This window comes from Rhinopithecus roxellana, chromosome 3 (assembly GCF_007565055.1).
Source record: "Rhinopithecus roxellana isolate Shanxi Qingling chromosome 3, ASM756505v1, whole genome shotgun sequence".
NCBI classification, from domain to species: Eukaryota; Metazoa; Chordata; class Mammalia; order Primates; family Cercopithecidae; genus Rhinopithecus; species Rhinopithecus roxellana.
In genome coordinates this window covers 103658023-103679910 of record NC_044551.1, presented here as the reverse complement: position 1 = coordinate 103679910, position 21888 = coordinate 103658023, and the positions used below count along the sequence as shown (strand labels likewise).

The following is a 21888-nucleotide window of genomic DNA, read 5'->3' as shown; positions in this document are numbered from 1 at the left end:
TACCCTGGAACAAAAGTGTGGTCCTCAATGGCTTTGCTGAGTGAACTTCTCCTAGTCATCTCGCCTGGGAAAGAGATTTCTCAAAGATCATTTAAAGCTTTCCAGAGGGCAACAGCGAGACAGTCGTGAGCCAAGGTTACCATAAATGCTTCCACAACCCCTGATTTCATTTCGGAAACAAGGAAAGAAGTAGTCACCACTGCAGGCATTGCTGACTCCTCATCCAGCAGCCTCCCACCCCCAACCCCTCAACAGTTAAGCTACAATAAAAGTAAAGTTAATGTTACTGTGGGGCCATTGGTACATTGAAACGTCGTTGAATTAAAAAGTCTTTATTTCAGCCCAACATCTTCTCCATCCACCCACACTTGAGCACAGAACATTCCAGGCAGGCAAAGCCACCCTTGCCCTCCTCTCCTTGGCCACGTCCTCAGGGGTGGGCGAGCTTCGGGGAGAGGGGTGGGGGTGACGACTCCGTGCCAACGCAAAATACTCTGCCAAAAGGCTTCTCAGACATGAGTTTCCCAGGGCCATGCCCACCTTCCGTTCCCCGCCTTCCTGAGTCTCTTCTCCCGGTTTATGCTGGAACCCTGGAATGGTCTGGGGACCAATGAGATGGCAGCGGTTGACGCTTGGATCACGGTGAGGGGGCGATTTCCAGGGGGAGAGGCCGCGAAGCAAGGAAGGGGGGGCAGGAGGAGAAAAGTGGGAAGCGGGGACAAAAAGTAGGCGGGGAGGAGAGGAGAGCCCCAGTTGGGGAAAAGCAACGGCAGTCGAGGTAAAAAGAGCGAAAGGTAAAGAAAGAGCAGGTTCGTGGACAGGAGCCAGCGGGCAGGCCGGGGGATCCCGGGCGAGGAAGCGGCGAGGGAGGGGCGTGGGCCGGGCCGGGGGCCCAGCGAGGAGGGTCGCTGTCAGTCAGGCCGAGCGGGGCTCGCTGGCCGGGGGGCGGCCGCAGGGGCGCAGCGCAGCCTGAGGGCGCGGCAGCCCCAGCAGTCTCGGCAGTGGCAGTGGTGGCCGCGCCCCCGTTCCCGGCCGGGCGCCCGCGCTGCGTTCCGCTTACCCCGGCGCCGGTTCCGGGCCGCGGCCGCCCAGGCTGCCCCCGCCCGCGCGCGCCCGTTGGGGGGCCCGGGGAGCGGCGCCCGCGGCCGGGCCGCATTGTGACGTAGCGGGGCCGCGGCAGCGCCTCCGCCGTCCGCCTGCTCCCGCCGAGGCTGTTCTGCTCCCGCCGCCGCAGTCCGTCCGTCGGTCCGTCAGTCCCTTCGCGCTCCTGAGCCGCCGGCGCGCCTGGCGCCCCCGGTGAGTCCAGGTCCCAAGCGGACCCCGCGGGGAGGCGGGGGGCTAGGAGCTGGCGGCTCAGCCTTTCCAAGTTTGCACCCGGCGACCCCGGTGGGTGTCGCTCCGTGCTCCCCAAGCCCGGGGCCCCCTTTGTGCCGCGAGTCTCGGCTGCTTGGGGCAGCAGAGGCGTCTCTTCAGAAAGGGTTTAGGGGGAGGTCTCTATAGTAACAGTGGTGGCGGCAGCGGCTGCTTTACTGGGGAAAGGGGGAAACAACCCCCGCCTCGTTTCCAAAGGATTGTTCTTTTCATTTGCCTGCCTCGTGTGGTTCTTATTCTTGCTGCCACCCGGGATCGTATCGCAGGCAGGGATGGGCAGTGCCGCGGCTCGGAAGAGCTGAGGTAAGGAGGGGCGAAGTAATACTAATAGCGACAGTACTAACAACGGTAGCAATAGCTGTAGAAGAGGGACGTCTGGTGTTGCTGCCGCCCCTCGCTCATCAGCACGGACTCCCCGACTGCCCTGTCCAGCCCGGGCTCCGTCAGCCTCCCTCTAAAGCTGCCCTGCGTCCCGGGCTGGTCCGCGTCAATTTCAGCGGGGGCTGTTTCTCTCTTGGCCTTCTCTCTTGGCGATGACTTTCATCTGCAGGTGGTAAGTGGGGTGAACCCCATTTTGGCTATTGTCAAAGGCCACATTTTGTTTATTTCATTTTTACGAAAAGAAAAGAGGGAAAATTATGAGCCATTACTGGCAGCCATACAGTTTCCACAGGAAATACTAGCATTCTTTGAGGAACACGCTACTGCTTGCAGCGAAGAAAGTCTTAGCAAACAAAAAGGCAACAGCATTGTTGCTCATTTTCAATGGGCCTCTAGGAGGGGAAACGTGTTGTTTTTTCCTGTGGTAACGTTGCTTTCCTTGGGAAAGTTAATTAAGGAAGCATTACTCTCGGTGCCCCTTTTCACTTGCTGGAGGCAGGGTCCGATTCCTCTTGGCTGTTACTGACAAGTGCCCATCAAAGAGCCCGGAGGAAGGGGGAACTGCTGCAGGACAGTCTCGCCACACACCACGTGCCGTGGAGCCTGGCCAGGGTGCAGTTTGCAAAATGAAATAAGGGCTGTCTGGGGAGGTTTATGAGGATTACATGTGTGCAAAGTATGTCAGTTCTCCAAGGTGTCACTCTAAACACGTAATTTTCAAGCACTACTTTCGTTGCTGAATCTGCAGGAAGGGAAAAACCTAGTTTTCTTTTATGGAGCAGACATCTCAATTGGGAATGGGTTGAAATCTGTATTTCATTTGTACATATTGAAAATTTAAAAGGCAAAGAACAAGGTGTAGGAAAGCAGTATGCTAATGTGTACACATCTGGGAGAGAAAGTCTGTTGGCTGTTTCTGATGTATCTCAATGTTAAATTACATTCAGCGTGGTTAGAGTACAAGGAGACACCTTTAAGGAGTCCTCAAGACTATTTGAAAGGTGCTGTATTTTGGTACTGATAGCGGAAGTCTCTCTAGAAAGGGAGTATTAACTGAGGATTACCCATAACTAAATATGTATGCATTAACAGGTCTGGAATCAGAAAGTAAAAGATAGTGCTTCTCTTAAGAATCTTTTGGACATCTCAGTTAGAAATAAAATACAGCATGGGATTTTGAAAAGAAGGGGTATAATTTTGAGTATAAATTTCATTTTCTCCATAGCAAGCATTTCATGAAGAAAAGTTACAGATAGTAGATTTGAAATGATGCTGCATTCATGAATTTGACTGTTACCACTTGTTGATATCCAAAAGGAAGTGAATAAAGCAAATGCATTTCTCTGTCTACTTTGTCACAACTTTGCTAATTCCAGACAGTTGTTCTGGTGCAGGTGTACAGTGGAACTGCAAGCCAAGAAACTCTGTGTGCTATTGTTTTGGAAGAAATTGTAGCAGTACTTTACTGCTCTTAAGGGAAACCCACACAAACATCTAATACAAACAAATGATCTTTGATATTATCAGAAAAAGCCTGGAGCTGTTTTTCTTGCCAGATGTAAGGCATTTCTTGTCAAAAGAGGAAATCTCCCAAGGAGCAGGTGCATCATTATAGGAAACACAAGGGAATTTCTCTTTTAAATGCAAAATCTAATTGAATAGCAACAAGAGAATCAGTAACACTCTTAGAATAGAAGCTTTGTTTTTGGCAGTTTGTCAGGTTACAGTTGCAAACCACATAGGAGAAATATGTGTCTTGGGAGAAAAATGATATCCTGGTGAAAATCAAATAGTTGCTTCTGTGAAACTTTTACCCTTATGTACTTATTTCCTTGCGCCCATTTGATTTCTATGCAGATTCGCTTGCAGGAAGTTATTTATGAAAATGAATCAATAACTTGTTTGCTTATATCATATATACTATGCATGATTTTGGACTTTACAGGTTAGGTAACTAGATTTTATATTTTATGGTTTGCATCTTAGCTGTTTTTTACATTTTTGAAATTAATGATCAAAATATGTGTTAAAATAATTTTTAATTGATGTGACTGACAGCTGGGCCCTGGGAAAGTACTAATTGATTCTTAAATAGTTATTGTGCATTTACTTTGTGCTTATATGTAATAGAGCAATATAAAATGCATAGTCTTTTCACAAGGAACGTTTCATGGGAAATAGGACCCATGGAAAATTAAATGATACAAAACATCGAAGAACACATTTCATAATTGAGTGCCTAAGATGCTAAATAGTAATTGAAAATCTCTGAGGAGAGAGTGATCAAATTAGTTTAGATGTTATATCAGTTTTTCATTGCTGGATAACAAATCCCCACAAAATGCAGTTACTTAAAATTGCTACTATAGCTCATGATTCTGGTGGTCAGCAATTTGAGCTGGGCTCAGTGAGATGGTTCTTCTGCTATTCTTAGTTAGGTTCCCTCAGACATTTTCAGTCTGCTGGTGGTATAATTGTGAATGGCTTTACTTATATGTCTGGCAGTTATCAGACTGTTGGCCAGGGTAACATAACAAGTGGCTGAGATATGTACCTCACATTCTCCGACACTCAGTCCCCTCACCTTCTTTACATGGCAAATCAAACAGTGTTGTAAGAGCAGCAAAAGAACAACCTGCAATGCAAAAGCAGCTTTAAAGCCTCACCTTGAATCACATTAGCTACTCTCCCATTAGCCATATCAAATCAGAAGGTTACACCAGATTCAAGGGGTACAGAAAGAGTCCACTTATGATGAGAAGGAGCTGCAAAAAATTAGAGCCAGATTTTGTGATCTACTACATGTTTGAGGATACATGTATCTAGCAGGTGTTTTCTGCTGAAAATAATATGTTAGGAGAGCATATTGGAGCCTACTTATCAATAGCCCAGGATTTAGGTTAAGGAATTGTCCAGTAAATCATTGTCCTGCAATTTTTTTTCTGTAAACCCCAGGTAGAGGAAGTATGACACAATGATAATAAAATTTTAGTCATATCCTTCTGACAGTGGTGTTGGAATGGTTTGGAGACAGGAGGCTGGTGGCAGGGTGAGCTGGGCGTTGTTGAAAGTTGATGGTTTTGACAAAAATGGAGGCAGGAAAGTTGGAAAGGGATCGATCTGGGAGATCCCGTATTTAGGATGAGGTGACTGATTATAGGGAGTTAGTAAAAGCAAAAAGTCGAAGTCATTCTGAGGTTTAAAAAAACTTAAGTGACAGAAAGAATGATTGTGCTTTTGTGAGAAATACAGAAATCAATAAGTGATTTATTTGGGGGTAGGAGAAAAATTCAGTTCCGGAAAGTTTGATTAAAAGAGATAAATTGAATGTGAAAGTACTTTATAAGCTGCAGAGTAGGCTATGAATGTTAGCTATTGTTTAGTGTTTAAGTCACAGTGCACTATTGTATATAGTTAAGTTTCTTTAGGTGTATAGCAACAGAAAACAAAATACAACCTCAGGGATTACCTAAGATGTCAAAGGGAAGTCAGAACTACTACTCTCAGGATGGAAACAGAACTTACCTAGGGAGTAGAACTGATGTTCTTTCTCCAAGGCACAGCTGAAAGTGTGCTTAGCAAAGTGTGCTTAAGCAAAGCCCTTAGAGTGCTTTGCTCTTAAACTGAGCATACCAGGCAAAGAACACCTTTGACTTAATTTGAGTGCCATGCACACTCCTGAGCCAGTAGCACTGACTAACAGCCACACTAGGTCAGTACACAATGTGAAGTGGGTAGGTTCACCCTTAAAGGACACTGGAGCACTGCTATCAGAAGTGGAGGTGGACACAAGGTGACAAGACCAGCAAATGCTCACCCCAGATGAACACTTGAAGATTCATTTCGGCCTAGCCATGGGGAAGCAAGAGGTAACAAGGCAGGAGGTGACAACTTAGGCATATTTCCATAGAGTATAGGTGCGTGAATAACAGTTGAACCCATGCTCGTGGTGGAGTTTTCTTGTGGAAAGTAAAGAGGGTCTGGCACAATGCCTCATCCAGACTCCTTCATAAACGTTAATGGATGTTTTATTAGAAGGGAGAAGAATTCTAAACATGTTCTGTTCTGTCTTTCACCTAAAAGCTCATGCAAGGTGCTATTTCATCAGCCTCATTTTATGGTCAGACTGAAATTCAGGTGGTGCCCTTACCACCAAGTGCAGCTGTTAGGCCAGACAGAAACACCTGGCCTCTCCAACTTCACACAATTAGTCTGAACAGCATACACAGCTGCTCTTTATGGAACGACCTTGGATGGACCAGCTCAAACCAAAGAATCCGTTTTTATCATTTTTATTGCACAAGTCTAAAACCCCTGAAGATACTCAATAAATGTTAATTGAATGAGTGGATGTGCCATTATCTGGTGCAGTAATGTTTTTTAAAACAGTCTGGTCTGACTTTTCATTATTAAGTGTAGAGTTTGCTATAAAGTCCCTAAGTGCCTTTTGTAGACTTAAATGTTTTAAGGTACTCTTGTCACAGTAATGTAGGTTTTTAAAATCCACCACTCATAAAAATAAACTATTTTTTCTTTATTGAAACACGGTTGTCTTTAATCCTTGTGTTTGTCAGGACACTTGGTTGCAAATCACAGAAACCCAGTTTATACTTACTCAAGTAGGAAAGGGCATATACTGGCTACTATAAAGGAAAAGTTCAGAAAGGATCCAATTCTGATTTCCTCTTTTCTTCATAGTGGCAAAATTTTCATCTCTAGCTTTAGTCTTACTCCCTGAGAAAAAGAGAATTCAGGACTAACTTTAATTAGACCACTTTGATCACATGCATATGCTTGAACCAGACCCTATGGCTGGAGATTTGGACTATGCCACTTGACTTGGCTTTGATTATGAGACCAGTCCTGGGGGCTTTTGAAAAGGGAGAGTGGTATGTGTGAGGGCAGGTGGGAAGGAGTGTATGGGAGTGAAGGAGGTATGTGGGAGACTAGTCAGCAGAACTCTTCTAAAGCATATAACCTGAGAGCAGGGAAGGGGTAGTTTTTAAAAGAAAATATTGAAAAGAAGAGACAGGAGATGATGTGCATGCAGAAACAGCAGATATCTATTAAATACAATTACATGTGTTTTCCATGACAGGCATATCATCCTCTCACTACACCCCAAGCCAGAGACCTGGGAATGATCTCGATCTGACCTTCTCCCTTTCTTCCTCCACCTAATCAGTCACCAAGACCTCCAGCTCCACTTGCTTTCATGTTTCACTCTTCCCAAGTCACCTCTACAAATGCTGCCTTCAGTCTCTCAGCTTTCAATCCATCCTCCTCACCGCTGCCTGCTTGCTCTTTCTAAAGAATAGATAAAATTGAATTATATAACTCCCTGCTAAGAACCATTCCAAACCTTGTCACAGTCCTGGAGAAAAGTCCAAGCAGCTATTACCATGAATTCCAAAATTCTCTGCGAGGTGAGTCCTGCCTCCTACTGTGAGTGCAGGGGATGGGTAGGTGCTGGTATGTTCAGCAGTGCCTCCTTCTAGCTGCCCATATTATCCCCATGCTGGGCTGACGTGTATAACTTCAAAGTCTTTAAATGCTTCATTGCATGTGCTTTTACATGTTGTCTCTGTGGAATATTGTGTCTTCTTTCTCAAACTATGAACTATTAAACATTTACTTATCCTTCCAAACTCATCTCAAGTGTTGCTTTTTCAAGGAACCTCAGCTGAACATCCCCTCCCAGCCTCTCCCCACATCACACTTTATCCTGTGGTATGTATGACCTTGGATATACATGTCTGTCTCCCCCTGTAGATGAAATGTCTCAAGAGCTGGACTGACTTCCTTATCTTTGTGCATCCTGTGCTCGGTACAGTGCCTTGCCCACCATGTGTCTCAATAATTTTTAAATAAATAAAGAAAAATGTGCATGGAATCATTCGTCTTTCATTTGTTCAGGTGATTTTCTTTAGGTATATTCTATTTGTTTTAACTTGATTTTCACATTTGCCTTTAGGATACTAGGACATGAAGACAGGTTTTCTTTGAAACTGCTGCTCAGACACTTTTTCAACAGTTTTCCCATTGGTTTATATTCTTATTTATTACTTGGTCACTAATAACAACCTTAAGGAGGAGGCTGGAAAATATCAGTGGCCCAGAGTAAATCTCTAGGCTAAAATCTATGGGTCAGAGACCAGATGAGGAATCATTTTCCCACTATCATTAGAGAGGATATTTAATAGTTAATATTTATGAGGCACTCTGTTTTGAGTACTTACAAGATGCCTTACAATTACTTTCTTATTTAGTTCTCACAGCCGTAGGAAGGAGGTGTTACTGTTATCATCCTTTCTTTCTTTCTTTCTTTTTTTTTTTTTTTTTTTTACAGATGAGGAAACAAAGATTTAGAAATTTGAAGCATCTTGTCTGCCACTAAGCTCCTTCTTCCTGGTGACTGCCAAGCTGCCAGACCTCACCTGAGTTGTTGGGGAGTAGAATAAAGCTTTGATTGGGCTCTTCCCATTCATTTGTTATGATTTTTGTTGTTGTTCTTCTAAGATGAAGTAACCATAATCTTGAGAATAAAACATAGCTGCCTTCTTTGGTCATCAATCATATATATATATATATATATATATCTATGGAAAAATGTGTTTAAAGAGATAAGGGCTCCAGTACTATTGTTGAAATTAAGATCAATTTCTGACTTACAAATTCCAATCATCTTCCTGTGATACTGCTGCTGCCAGAAAATAAAATCACCTTATGGAAGTTATACTGATGCATATAAAATGCAGGCCTCTTGAGGAGGCACAGAAAAGCTTGGTTTTGAGAGTCATCCACAGAGCTATTCCATAGGTAAATAAAAGGAGCTAAACACTTTGGAAGCCACAGAAGCTCAATACTTCCTAAACTGTTTTTAGTCTGAGAGCCTTAAGAGCATCATATGAAAGCTATGGATTCTTTCCTTGGAGAGGAAGGATATGCATGCATACCTCACTTTGTATTTAATTTTAGGGATTTCAAGGATCTATTGAATCTCATCTGTGGATTTCCCGGGACTCCATGGACTCCAGGTTAAAGATTTAAGTTTTAAGATTTTTAAGATTTTTCCTTCTGCTAATGCAGAAGGAAGATATTAGTCATTGTTGAGTGTTTACTGTGTTTGACATGTAACCATTTATTCAGTGCTTACCAGATGCCAGCCCTTTTTGAAAGGTACATTATAGCTAAACCATGCATTATGAGTCCAGTTTTAAGCTATGGAGGAGAACGAGGTTCAGAGAGGGAACTTAGAGTCTCCCAATGGGCAAGTACTGAGAATAGAATTAAACAAAGAACCCAGGTTTGTATCACCACCACTTCCTGCTGCTTCCACACTCATTCATGCAACCAAGTGAAGCATAAGACCTGTGCCAATGAAATTTGGATCCTCTGTTGGTCCTGACTTCCCTCAGCCTTCAGCTTCTCCTGTTGAAAGTAAGTTAAGTGGCTGCTTCTGCCACAAGAGTTTCCTGGAATGTGTGCAGTGCAAGAGCAGTAGAGGGCTAGGAAGATCTCAGCTAACTCTCCTCCTTCACCTGTGACAACATTTTTACAGTAGGACAGATAACATCATTAGAGTGACAGCACTACTGGTTTGATCATCTTTAGGTAAGTTTCTACCTCTTACTCATTTCTGAGTACAGTTTGCACACTTGGAAACTTTAACTTAACAGATGCTTAACAGCAAAAATGACTGCAAATTCTCCATGTGACCCCCCTTCCACAGATATTTATTGAGGCCTGTATTCTGGGCTCTGTCCTCCAAGTTGTGGTCACAGTAGTAAGCAGATAGATGTGGATCCTGAGCTCATGGTATTTATAGCTAACTTATATCTAGCTAGGAAGGGTGCTAATAAATAATTTAAATAAAGTGTGGTAAGTTTTATGAAAAAGAAAGTATCAAGAATTTATTCTATTCAAGTTTCTTCATTGTTTTCAGCTTAAAATTCTGGTCACAAAACATTGTATACTTCTCTAGCCCTTTCTTCCCCCAGGATGTTTAGAGTGCTTCAGGTTTCCAAAAACTTAGTTGACAGAGTCCGGGGGATATGCAGGCCAAGCAGTTAATCTCAGTCCCCCCTTTGCAGATGAGAAGGCAACAGTGACCAAATGACTTAACCACAGATGGGGTGAAGACAGGGGTAACTGGTTGGTCTGATCCCCAGTAGAGCATTGCTCACTATAAACCACAAGCTGCTTCTAATTTATTTGAGATGTTATTATCATGGCCTTTATGTTCTGGTCTCTCTTACTGCAATGAGTCCGGCAGGCAAGCACAACTCAGAAAGCAAATGTACCCTCTTTGTAGCCCCTAATGGGTCCTCCTGTTGTCTCTTTCTCATTCCGTGGGCACTTCCCCCTCTCACCCACTTGCCCTGAGGCCGCCTCCCCAGGTTTTCTCCCGAAGCATTGTGTTGTGACTGCACCAACCTGCACTGGCAGATAGAAATGTAATAGGATTCACGAATGGGAGCCATGCAGGCAATTTCACATTTTCTAGCAAGCACGCTTAAAAAAGTAAAAGGGAACAGGTGACATCAATTTTAATAATATATCTTACCCAATATAGTCACAACGGTAGCATTTCCACATGTAATCCATATAAAAAAACATTAACCAAGAACCTTGCATTCTTTTTTTTCCCATATTACATCTTTGAAATTTGGTATATGTTTTTTACTTACCTCAATTCAGAGTAGCCACATTCCAATGTGGCCACAGGTGACTGGTGACCCCTGCAGTGGACTACAGGCTTGGACTTTGAGGAGACCCTGGGATGCCTAAGCAGACTTAGCAACCACCTCCTCAGCCTCCCTCAGCACTTAGCTCAGGTCTTTATTGCTGCTCCAATAGAAGGTTCACAAGCTTGTTTTCTCAAACCTGGGCTCTTGAGGGAAGGGAATTTGTCTTTGTCATCTTTCTATCCCTGGTGTAGAGTGCAGTGTTTAGAAGGCCCACCGTTGGCAGTGGGTACATAGTGAATCATTAATGAACAAAGGAGGGATAACTAACCCCAGGAGTTGAAGGGCTTGGTATATGGAGGCTCACCTGTCCAACCCCTGCACCCTGGCTCTATTCCCTCATTGCAGGGGTTCCTGTTTCAATCTCCCAGCTTTGTCCAGTGCTGCAGAACCACATTGGAGTCAGATTGAATGGACAGGAGGCGTCTCTAGTCACACATCTAGGCTTCTAACCTAGAATTGTATTGAGGCTGTATACACCTTGTTGAGTTTTTGTTTCACCTCTTTTAATATCAAATACTAGAAGAACTTATAAGCAGTCTAGTATGTGAAATCATAAGTCTTATTTAACAGCATGAAAAAAGAAAAAAAAAACAGAACAGACCAAACACAAAAACAAAAACTTGTCCAGTGAACAAGCCTCCTATTGAGATTGCAAACAAGGCCAACTGACATATAGAACATTAAATATACAAGAGAAGAGTAGCCTGCATCAGGGAGCTGTTAGAGTCATCACGATGAACTTTCTGTTTCCAGTGGTTTTAGAGTCATCACTACTCCCTCTGAGAGAACTGGAGATTTATATCCTGAGTCAATTTGCCTTTGCACATACAGTGTTTAAATTTTGCAAGTGCTTCTAACCAACTAATGTGCATGTTAGCTTATCTACTTTACCCCCAAAGATAAGTGTCACTTAGAATAATTCATATAACCCAATCTAAAAGATTGGTACTTCCATAAACCATATTAACCACATATTCAAATAAATTCAAAGTTTGAAAATGGAGGAAAATATGTTGATCTGTTAAGTCATATAAACATTTTTAAAAGGGATTTTTATCTCAGAAAACAGCACGGTTACCCCAGGCCTACTTAAAGAGTACATTGGAGTGGAAAGTTGAATAAGGTCTAACCTCAGTTTGACCATTGATTACCAGTTTCAACCTGGAGAGCTCATTGACCTGCTTTGAGTTTTTGTTTCTGAGTGCGTACAGGAAAAATAAATCCTGCTGTCACACACTATGTTTTAGGAGGATGAATGAAGTCTGGAAAATGTTTTAAACAATTCCTCAAAAAAGATATTTGGAACAGTTTGAGGGTGAGGTAGCTTGCTAATATTTCTGCAAAGTAAAATCTTAAAAATAATAGCATACATCCTATAGCAGATAACTAAACATTAGCCATGTTTAAGTAATTTGATGATCTTGTCTTTAGTAAGACAAGGACAGTTCAAGATAGAGTTTTGCATCTGTTGGCTACAGTTTTGGGAATGCTGCTTTCATTTGGGATTCTTAAAAAAGAATGCATGCCTCTTCGCAACTAAAATATATTTCTTCAAAGATGACGGCTCTAGTGTTCTGTGTTGGTGTAATTGAAAACCTATAAAAAGGCTGAGAGCTACTTTTGAATTGGCTCAGTGAACTTGGACTGGATTTGTCGAAGTGGTGAAAGGTTTAAAAGAATTTTCATAAATGAGGTCTCCAAGCTGTGTTTTAACCATAGAATTCCAATGAACTCCAAGGCCTGTGAACTCAGGCAACAGCGCCTCAGAGAAGAGCAGTCATATCAAGATGAAAAAAAGTGATTCATTTTCATTCTCCACGTTCTGCAGACGTAAGCACACTTAGCCACTGATAATCATAATTTAGCAGTACTGTTGTGCACTAAAAATACAATTTAAAAGTCTAATCTTTAATTAAGTTGAGTACTCACAGATTAACGTGGTTACAAATCTTGGTCACTGGATGTAGTACAGTGTTTACTCCTGTTGCTAGGAAATACAGCAGAGCTATTTGAAAGTTACAGATTGATTTGGTGAGAAGGATGTGAGCCTCTCCCAGTAACAGACTTGCTCATTGCTTCTCTCTTATGTAATGTATGTAAATGCATTTCATGCAGCGGAAGTCCTGTGCATTCAAAGCTTTTGTTGGCAATGGAAGCACAGGTGTGTGCACCTAAGTCAACGTTCAGAGGATATTTGAAAAAGTGATCTTACCTAGAACTCCTGGATAAAATAAGCATCACAAAGTGTGAGGATTTGAGTTTTACTGAAATGAAGTTTTCTATTTGTTAGAGTTACCAAGAAAATGGAGTGTTCTTTAAAATCTGATTGTCATGAGGCTAATTGATGGCTTTGCATTCCTGCCATTAGTGGGAAGGTGTCAAATTAGTATGGAAATTCGATCCAGGTTGATGGTTTTCCAAAATTATTAAAATGTGCATGTAGGAAACTAACTCTGCTTTACTTTTCTTTCTCCTCCCCCGCCAACCCCCTCCCTGCTTTGGCAAACCTTGTTATATGACACATCATACAATAGTTATTAAAAATGCAAAGATGATTCTTACACAGCATGAATACACAGCATGAAACGGAGTAGCTACATGCCAGTTCACTTGCCTTGTCCCTGAAAAAGATGAAAGGTTGCTATGTGCTATTTCAGTCAGGACCAGGCATGAAAGAGTGGCCTCCCCAAGCCCAAAAACAGGACTAAGAAAAAAGCCACAGGGAAAAATTTCTATTTGATCTATTTGAGGCAGACCCTTGCACAAAGGGACTGGTATTTCAAAGCAGGGTCCTTCCTAAGAGATGGAAAAGTAGCAGAATACATAATTGTCTCAAGGAACAAAATCAGGAGTAGGATGACATGTGCTTATTGTGAAATTATATCCTACATCCAAGCTTAGAACAACCTGGATAGAATTAGGGCAGGGTCCTGCTAGGGACCAGATTCACAACTCTACTCCAGCATGTGTGCTCATGACCTCTCAGTAATTAACAAACTTTTACTCGCCCTGTGGATGATTATCGACTCATTCCTGTAGAAAGCCAGTTGTTGATTTTGGTATGAATTATTTTCTCAATGTATATGAGTATCTATCACAGTGTCTGGTATATACTGTATGATCAATATATGTCTGTGAAACAAATGAATCCTTCAACATGTCTAACAAGTAAATGTGTTCCTAATATAAGCTTTAAGGCTTATTCCATTGCAGCTAATAGAGGTTAGGGGCTTGTTTCACAGAAGATATCATGTTACCTGTTATTTACACTCAGAACATCCATCTGAGGCACAGTGCTGTCAAACAAGTAGGCAAAATGCCATGTGATGGAAGGTTTCACTGCTCAGCCACTAGTAGTAATAGCTGATGGAATTGTAAGATGTTTAAGACCTGCCTTTATAGAACATTTGATTCTAGAAGAGAATTTGGAGCTTTGACAATAATGAGATGGAAAAGTAAGATAAAACTGGCACATGGATTACAAGTTTCTTAAGGGTATTAATTCTAGTCATTCCCCCATCTCCCAAAACACCTGACACCATACAAATGACATGGGCTCAAGGTGGTGGAAAGGAGGCAGAATAACATAATAACTGATTATGAGCATGGGCTTGAACCACAGAGCAAGGCCTGGCTCAGTGGCTATGTGTGATTTGAAACAGCTTATAGAACCCCTCAGTATTTTGATATGATTTCTTCCTTTTTTTATCAACAAATATCTATTGATTTTCTCATTTATTCAAGGCATGTTTGGGACACTTGGGATAAAATAAGAATAGTGGATATCAGATCCATTCTCCCTGTCTCCACCTGCTCTGTGTAATAAGATGGCTGGCCAGCCTTATGAAATCCAATCAGCAGGCTTCCTTGTTCTCTGGCTTCTGGTTGGATTTGGCCAATGGGATGGATCAGCAAACGATTAACAAACAGGTAGGGAGGGAGAGGTTTGGGTATTTTATTCCCTGGGCTCCCACTTACCAGATCACCTCTCCCTACTATAAAGCACATGTGCTTGCAGGCAGCTGTCTCCCTACGGCTGTTCTCTGGGTCCTGGTAACTGTGCCCTCCCCAAGCAACTTCAAGCTGATAACTGCTCCCTTTTAGTCTTACTAGCTCAGGGTACTACGTCATTGCTTGTAGTTTCTCTAAACCTTGGCCACAGCTTTGCAAATGCCCTTTTTACTAAACAACTCTCAAATTGCATTTGAGTATGCCATCTATTTTCTTTGGGGAAGCTGACTGACACAGTGATTACCAGTCTCAGAGGACACTGTAAGAATGGCATGATTTTTCAGGAATTTAGTATAACTATTAGCTCTTATTATGCATTCAACAAAGGATTATTGTCATCATTAGCTTTTTTTCCACAAAGTATTGTTTGCAATATTTTTGCATTCTTTAATTTTTTTAAGTGAGAAGGAATCTATTACCTTACAGATGTTAAATATGGGGGAAAATAAAGCAGAGATCAAGGGCTAAGGTCACACAGTGCTTCAGTGGTAGAACTAAAAAGTGAAGTGAGGGTTTCCTACTTTGTTTCTTTGCACAGCATACACGGTTACAACATGTCTGGAAGAGAAAGTTGCAACTTCAAAGTTAAGTAAATTAAAACATAACCTAATGGGGATAATTGGGTATGCTTAAACTAATAAACTCTATTTGTGACCACTAAATAATAATTGGAGTGAAATATTGATGACTCAGCATCTTCAACTTAATTACTATAAGGGCTGGGGCTAAGCATTTTCACATTTACATCCTTCTGGTAGTTTTAAGATAGATGATCTTTAGGAATGAATTTCTTGTAGGCTCTTAAGAGTAGAACTGTTTATAAGCAACACTGAATAGGAGACCAGCATTCTAATGCTTGTGTAGTAGGTTTTTCTACTCATATACATTTGCCTGACTTCTGTCTTAGAGCTCTCATTCATAAGCCACATAAAGTAGGTCACTCTGTGATACTTAGAGTCATCTTATCTATAACTTATAGTATACTCATTAACCTGTTTTTCAAGAATGAAAACTAACAAATTCCCTAAAGAAGTAGTGGTCGACTTGAAAAATAAAACATACTACTACAACTTCTTTCCATTTGATAATAAATTTGTCATAGTTATTGAAATTTCAAACCTCATGAGTGTATCTTTTACGGCCTTGGAAAAATTGTCCAAGTATTCTATTACGGAATAGAAAGAAAGGGAACTTCAGAAATGTCTCCTTATGTCTCCTTTTTTTTTTTTTTTAACAATTAAGTAGAGTCAAGGGAGGAATAGCAATTTGCAAAGTCTTTTGATGTCAGCCCAAATAAGGATTTATAGATTATCCCTTCTGTGTAAGGAGCTGAGTAGACAAAAACAAATATCTTGTTGCCAGAAGAGCTCATGCTTCTAGAAGGAATTATTTTCATTTAAACATTTGGGTCTCTCACTTTTATAAACATCTTATTTAAGGCCAACTCCAGGTGGAAGTCCTACCTTCTGTCTTTATAAAGAAAATGCTTTCATAGACTGGACACTTAACACATATAAACGTTCTCAACTATGTATATATGTATGTATTGTCTTTGAATTATCCTTTCTGGAGGAGATACTACATCAAAGTACCATAATGACCTCCCAGTTGATCCAAGGGAAACCTCCTTTTGTTCATTCCAGATCTCTACTTCTGTTTAGATTTCATCTCTTTTTATTTTTTGCCTCAAGTGAAATAAAGTCCAATTTTTCTTGAGAGGAACTAGTGTATTCATAGTCATTGCTATTCTAAATGATTTCACTGTTTTCACCACGTCAGTTGTGTTGACATGAGTACCAATAATGTGATAATAAAGTTCCTAATGGATCATACTGGAAATATCACATTATACCCAAGAACCTTCCTTGGCTGCTTGCCAAATAGAAGTAGGCATGGATTCTTTAGAGTAATTGATGATGTTTGCAGATGGAGGACACATTATTTCAGGCGGTCATTCTATAAATATGGTCTTGTACTGGTATGGTTTGGCTCTGTGTCTCCACCCATATATCATCTTGAATTGTAATCCCTACATGTCAAGGGAGGGACCTGGTAGGAGGTGATTGGATCATAGGGGCAATATCCCCCATGTTCTCATAATAGTGAGGGAGTCCACATGAGATCTGGTGGTTTAAAAGTGGCAGTTGCCCCTGAGCTCCTTCTCTCTCCTGCCACCTTGTGAAGAAGGTACTTCTTCCCCTTTGCCTTCCATCGTGATTGTAAGTTTCCTGAGGCCTTCACAGTCATGTGGAACTGTGAGTAAATTCAACCTCTTTCCTTTATAAAGTACCCAGTCTCAGGTAGTTCTTATAGCAGTGTGGAAATGGACTTATATAGGTACATTTCTTTGTGTGTATGCAGTCTTTTTCTTCTAGGAAATTTCTATCTGGTGGAGAAGAAACCTTTGTATTCCGTAGTAGAGGCATGTGCCAAGGCCTATTGTCAGAAGGAGAGCAGGAACTATGATCTCTATGTGGAATGGGGAGGAAGATGGTTAGATTATCAAAGGCATCACAGGAAAACTCCCATTTGATTTAGAGTTAAAGGCCAAGTGGGTATTCACTAGGCAGAAAATTTAGGGGACAGTGTTGGGATTAGACAGAACTTGGGAAACTAAATATAAGTATTTTGATGTGACTTCACAGTAAGATGTATTGTACAGAGTATCAGAAGATAATGTTAAAAGGATAGTTCGAGCCAAGTCTTAATCTGTTTCCCACTGCAGTAAGAGAAAGCTTATATATCATTTTCAGTGAATGTGATTAATAGATAATCCTACATAGATTATGTCACCTATTCTCAAGGTTTATACTATCGCCTGTGTTGGTGACTTCCAAATTTGTATTTCTAGTCCTGGGCTAGAGATCCTCTTTGTCTTCTGGCCATCAGCATTTGGATGTCTATCAGCTCTTGCAAAGTGTGCACCCCCAAAGTAAATTCATTACCTTTCCTTCAAAATCTTTGCTCTGTCCACATTTCCTAGTTTGGTGAATGGCCCCAGCTTTCAAGAAATTATCCATAAATACTCCCTTCTTTTGAGCCCTCTCAATATTTTCCAATATCTAAACACTCAACAATTCTTGGCTTACTTATTTGTTACCTTGTTCTAAATATTATTGTCTCCTTTCCATCCCCATTTCTAGTAGTATCTTTTTTGCGGATTGTCATTATTTTCTCTTTTAATTATTGCAGCAACCTCTTAACTGAATTCTACACCTTTCTGATCAGTTCTTGCACCGTTAACACATTGATCTTTCTCAAATTGATCACATCAGTGATTTTGCTAGTAAATCCTCACTTGCTTTAGTATAAAATCCCAAAACACTTAGCATGACATTTAAGCCCTTGTGATTTGAACCTTGCCCATTTGTCCAGCTTCATGGGACCCATGGCCAGTCCTTTACCCTTTTTTAACCTTATTGAATAACTTGAAGATTCCTAAAATTTCCAAAGTTTGTTAGTCTTCTGGGTATTTTCCTGTTTCTGTTCCTGTTGCCATGCTTCTTACCCTGTCAATTCATTTCTCTTAACCTCTGCCGCTACTCAAGTTGGGGTAAAGTGTTTCCACAATTGTATGGTGATAAATTATTTACTCTTCTCTGTCTCGACTAGACTGCAGGCTCCTCAATACCAGGCACCATGTTCCATTCATGTCTGCCACATTTTCTATGCTTAGCTTCATGTCTGGCACAGAACTATAGCAAAAATAATAGTGTTTACTAAGCACTTATTATATACCAGACAAGGTGCTAATTTATTTACAAGCATTATTTCCTTTAAAGGAGAAGAAATCAATATATGCTTTAGAAAGGTAATGTGGCAAAATTAAAAAAAAAAGATTGGGTACAAGATTTATTACACGGAGTTCAATCAGGATGATTTCAGGAAAACAAATGAGAATTTAAAAGAGGTTAATTATTCATAATACTTCCTTTTTGAACCTCCCAGTATCTCCCAATATCAAAACACTCAACAAGTCCTGCCTTATTTAGTTGTTAAATTGTTCTCAACTTTATTGTCTCCTTTCCATCCCCATTTCCAGTATGGTAGGGGAAATAGAAATCAAGAAAAGAAAATTTACTATAGTAATTTGTAAAGGTGTTGAATGGATAGATAGATAAATGAAAAGACAGCCCAGCATATGTTTGTTAGAACTCACTGAGGAACTTACTTTAACTTACAAATCTGAATAACTTTTGTGCAAAAAGCTTATTAAGATTAGAGGAGCAGAAACAGCTTATGTGTCCAAAAGCAGATATAATGAGAGAGTAAAATAACATGGCTTTTAAAAATAGATATTTAAAATTATAAAGGTACATACAAGTTATTAAGTTAGATTCAAAAGCAGTTTTCAAGTAAATATGGAAATATGTTATGTATTTTAGAATTACTGTCATCAAAATGGAACTTCAAGTGGAGTCATCATTAGCTTAGGAGTTGTCAGTGGAGACTAATGGTTAAAAGTGTGGACCCTGGGATTAGAGCAGCTGATTTGAATTCTAGCTCTGTCATTTGCTAGCTGTAAGATGGGAGCAATTTGCTTAACCCCCAAAATGGAAGTGCATTCTTTGTTTTAAGGATTAAATAAAAAAAGAAAAGTGTGTGCCACTAAAACAGTGTGGGATATAGCAAGCACTCGATGATGTATGGGCTTTCCTCCATGTACAACTTCATTTCTTAGCAATAGTGAGAAAGTGAGCAATTATGGCATTTGTACTTCAACTTATATTTTCACCTGGCTTTCATGTCTTGTGCGTGTGTTATAACAGAAAATTTGCCTAGTTTTATATGAAAAACACAGTTTTGCATACTAAAATTTACTTAAAGGACCTTTGTGTTGTTAGGGTACAGTCTAAGTGCCTTTTGTTTTCCCATACAATTCATGAAAAAATTTACTGAGATGAACAAATGTTAGTAGTAAGCCATCATTTAATTCAGCAGTCCCTAACCTTTTTGGCACGAGGGACTGGTCTCATGGAAGACAATTTTTCCATAGCTGGGGGAGGGGATAGTTTCAGGATGATTCAAGTGCGTTACATTTATTGTACACCTTATTTCTATTATTATTACATTGTAATATATAATGAAATAATTGTACAACTCATCATAATGTGGAGTCAGTGGAAGCCCTGAGCTTGTTTTCTTGCAACTAAATGGTCCCATCGGTGGCGGTTGTAGGGGCATTGATGGGAGACAGTGACAGATCATCAGGCATTAGATTCTCATAAGGAACGCACAACCTAGATCCCTTGCATGTGCAGTTCGCAAAAGGGTTCACCCTCCTATGAGAATCTAATGCCACTGCTGATCTGATGGGAGGTGGTGCTTGGACAGTAATGCCAGCAGTAGGGAACAGGTGTAAACACAGAGGAAGCCTTCCTTGCTCACTGCTGCTCACCTTCTGCTGTGTGGTCTGGTTCCTAACAGAACTCAGACCAGTATCAGTCCATGGCCCAGAGATTGGGGACCCCTGATTTAATGCACACAATTTATTAAAAATATGGTCCCTAGTTAATTCCTGTGTGATGTAAAATCTCAAGTTCATTGGTTTTTAAATGTTCCTTAAGCAATCCCTTTTACTATTCACTATTTTATTTACTTAGTCAAACATCTTAACAGAAAGACTCCTTAAAAATAAGGAGCTCAGAAGATATAATTAGTCTCTACATATTTTCAAGGTACAAATATTGTGTCCTTATGGAGAATAACTTACAGATAAAAAATATATATTCACTGATTTAATGACCATCCTAGTTTTTTCAGGCCACTATAACAAAATTCCATAATCTGGGTAGCTTGTAAATAACAGAAAATTATTTCTCACAGTTGTTAGAGGCTGGGAAGTCCAAGATCAAGGCACCAGCAGATCTCATGTCAGGTGAGGGCCCACTTTCTGGTTCATAGCTGCTGCCTTCTTCTGTGTCCTCACATGGTAGAAGAGGCAAGTCAGACTCAACACATTTAATGTTGCCACTTAATCCCATATCATTCTCTGTAACTTCACTTTGCATTATTTTTTCATCATAGCACTTATCCTAACTTAACGTGTCATATTTATTTGTTTGCCTATTGTCTATCTCCCCCACCAGAATATTAGACCATACATCAAGACTTTCTTTTTGCTTAGTGATATATTCATCAAACCTAGCACAGTGCCTGGCCCATAGCAGAAATTCAGTAAGTATTTGGTGAATGAGTAAGTGTACAGATACAAGCCTGCGCTTAGTAGACAATCCTAAATAGGGAGTGCTGCCACATGAGTGTGTTTTTGTAAACAGTGTTTGCTGATTAGAATGTGATACTTGTTGACTGAAAAGACATAAAAAACTTATAAGATGCAAAGATGCATCAAAAGAAAAATGTTAAATCATTCTCCAACTGTGGACAATGATTTAATATTTTGGTGTGTTTTCTTTCTTTATGTATTTGATATCATAATGATGTGTCATCCTGGATATATTATTTTGTATCTTACATTTTCCCACTTAACAGTCAACCATCAGCATCTTTTTATATTTTACAAAAATTTTTATAAAGACTTCTATTTACACATGGTGGAGTAAAGGTACATTTCTCCTCACCTCACTAAATAATAGAAATGAGGGGGAAAGAGAAGAAAATCCATCTGTAATGAAACAAGTCACTGGCAACAGCCCCAAAGCATATACCTTGAAGCATGCCTGCCAAATCTGTAATGTTTGGATACAGGTGAAGGAGGGCATAAGATTATACTTATTTTCGTGGACCTAGAGCAAAACATAATTTCCCTTGAATTAAGAGTACTGCCATAAAAGACATCTCCAGTGTTCCCTGAATTATATGACAAGATCTAGAGCTATAGCTAAGCTGTGGGAGAAGTTGAGAGTGACTCTGCAAACATTCAAATATCACCACTGAAAGGCAGACAGTGGCACTGGAAGGAAAACCATTCTGATGCCATTTTAATTTCCCTTTCCCTAGCCTGCTGGCTGAGGGAGCTTGGTAAAAGTGAAGTGGGGAAAGGAAGGAGAGCAGGCAGTAATTGTGCTTAAGGGCTTTGGTGTGAGGCACATTAGAGCAAGAAATGGGAGAAGCAGGGGGCAGAAAAGAAAGGCTTTCTGAAAGAGCTGGCCAGGCTTTTAGGAAAATGCATTACTTATTTCAGACTCTGAGAACACACTAAGACGCTAAATAGTATTTGGTGAACTGAAAGGGTAAATACTTTCTTCCAAAGCTATTTGGTTGAGAGACATGGCCACTATGGAGAAAATAACCCTTTAAAATTAGAAATAAGAATGAAATAGCTGAGCTTGTACAAACTTTGTGTAGTTTACAGAAAGAGGTTAGCACAAAGATAGAAGCCATAAATCAAAGATTAAGCAACATGGCACAAAAG

General features: G+C 40.6%; 1 protein-coding gene across 1 annotated transcript in view; it reads left to right on the top strand.

Annotated features, from left to right (window-relative positions):
- The first annotated feature begins 1109 nt into the window (after window positions 1–1109).
- SNCAIP (synuclein alpha interacting protein) overlaps window positions 1110–21888 on the top strand; it is a 147984-nt gene continuing 127205 nt past the window's right edge. Inside the window, exon 1 of the mRNA XM_010369153.2 lies at window positions 1110–1296. The gene's annotated coding sequence lies outside the window, so the exon portion shown is untranslated. The remainder of the gene's footprint in view (window positions 1297–21888) is intronic.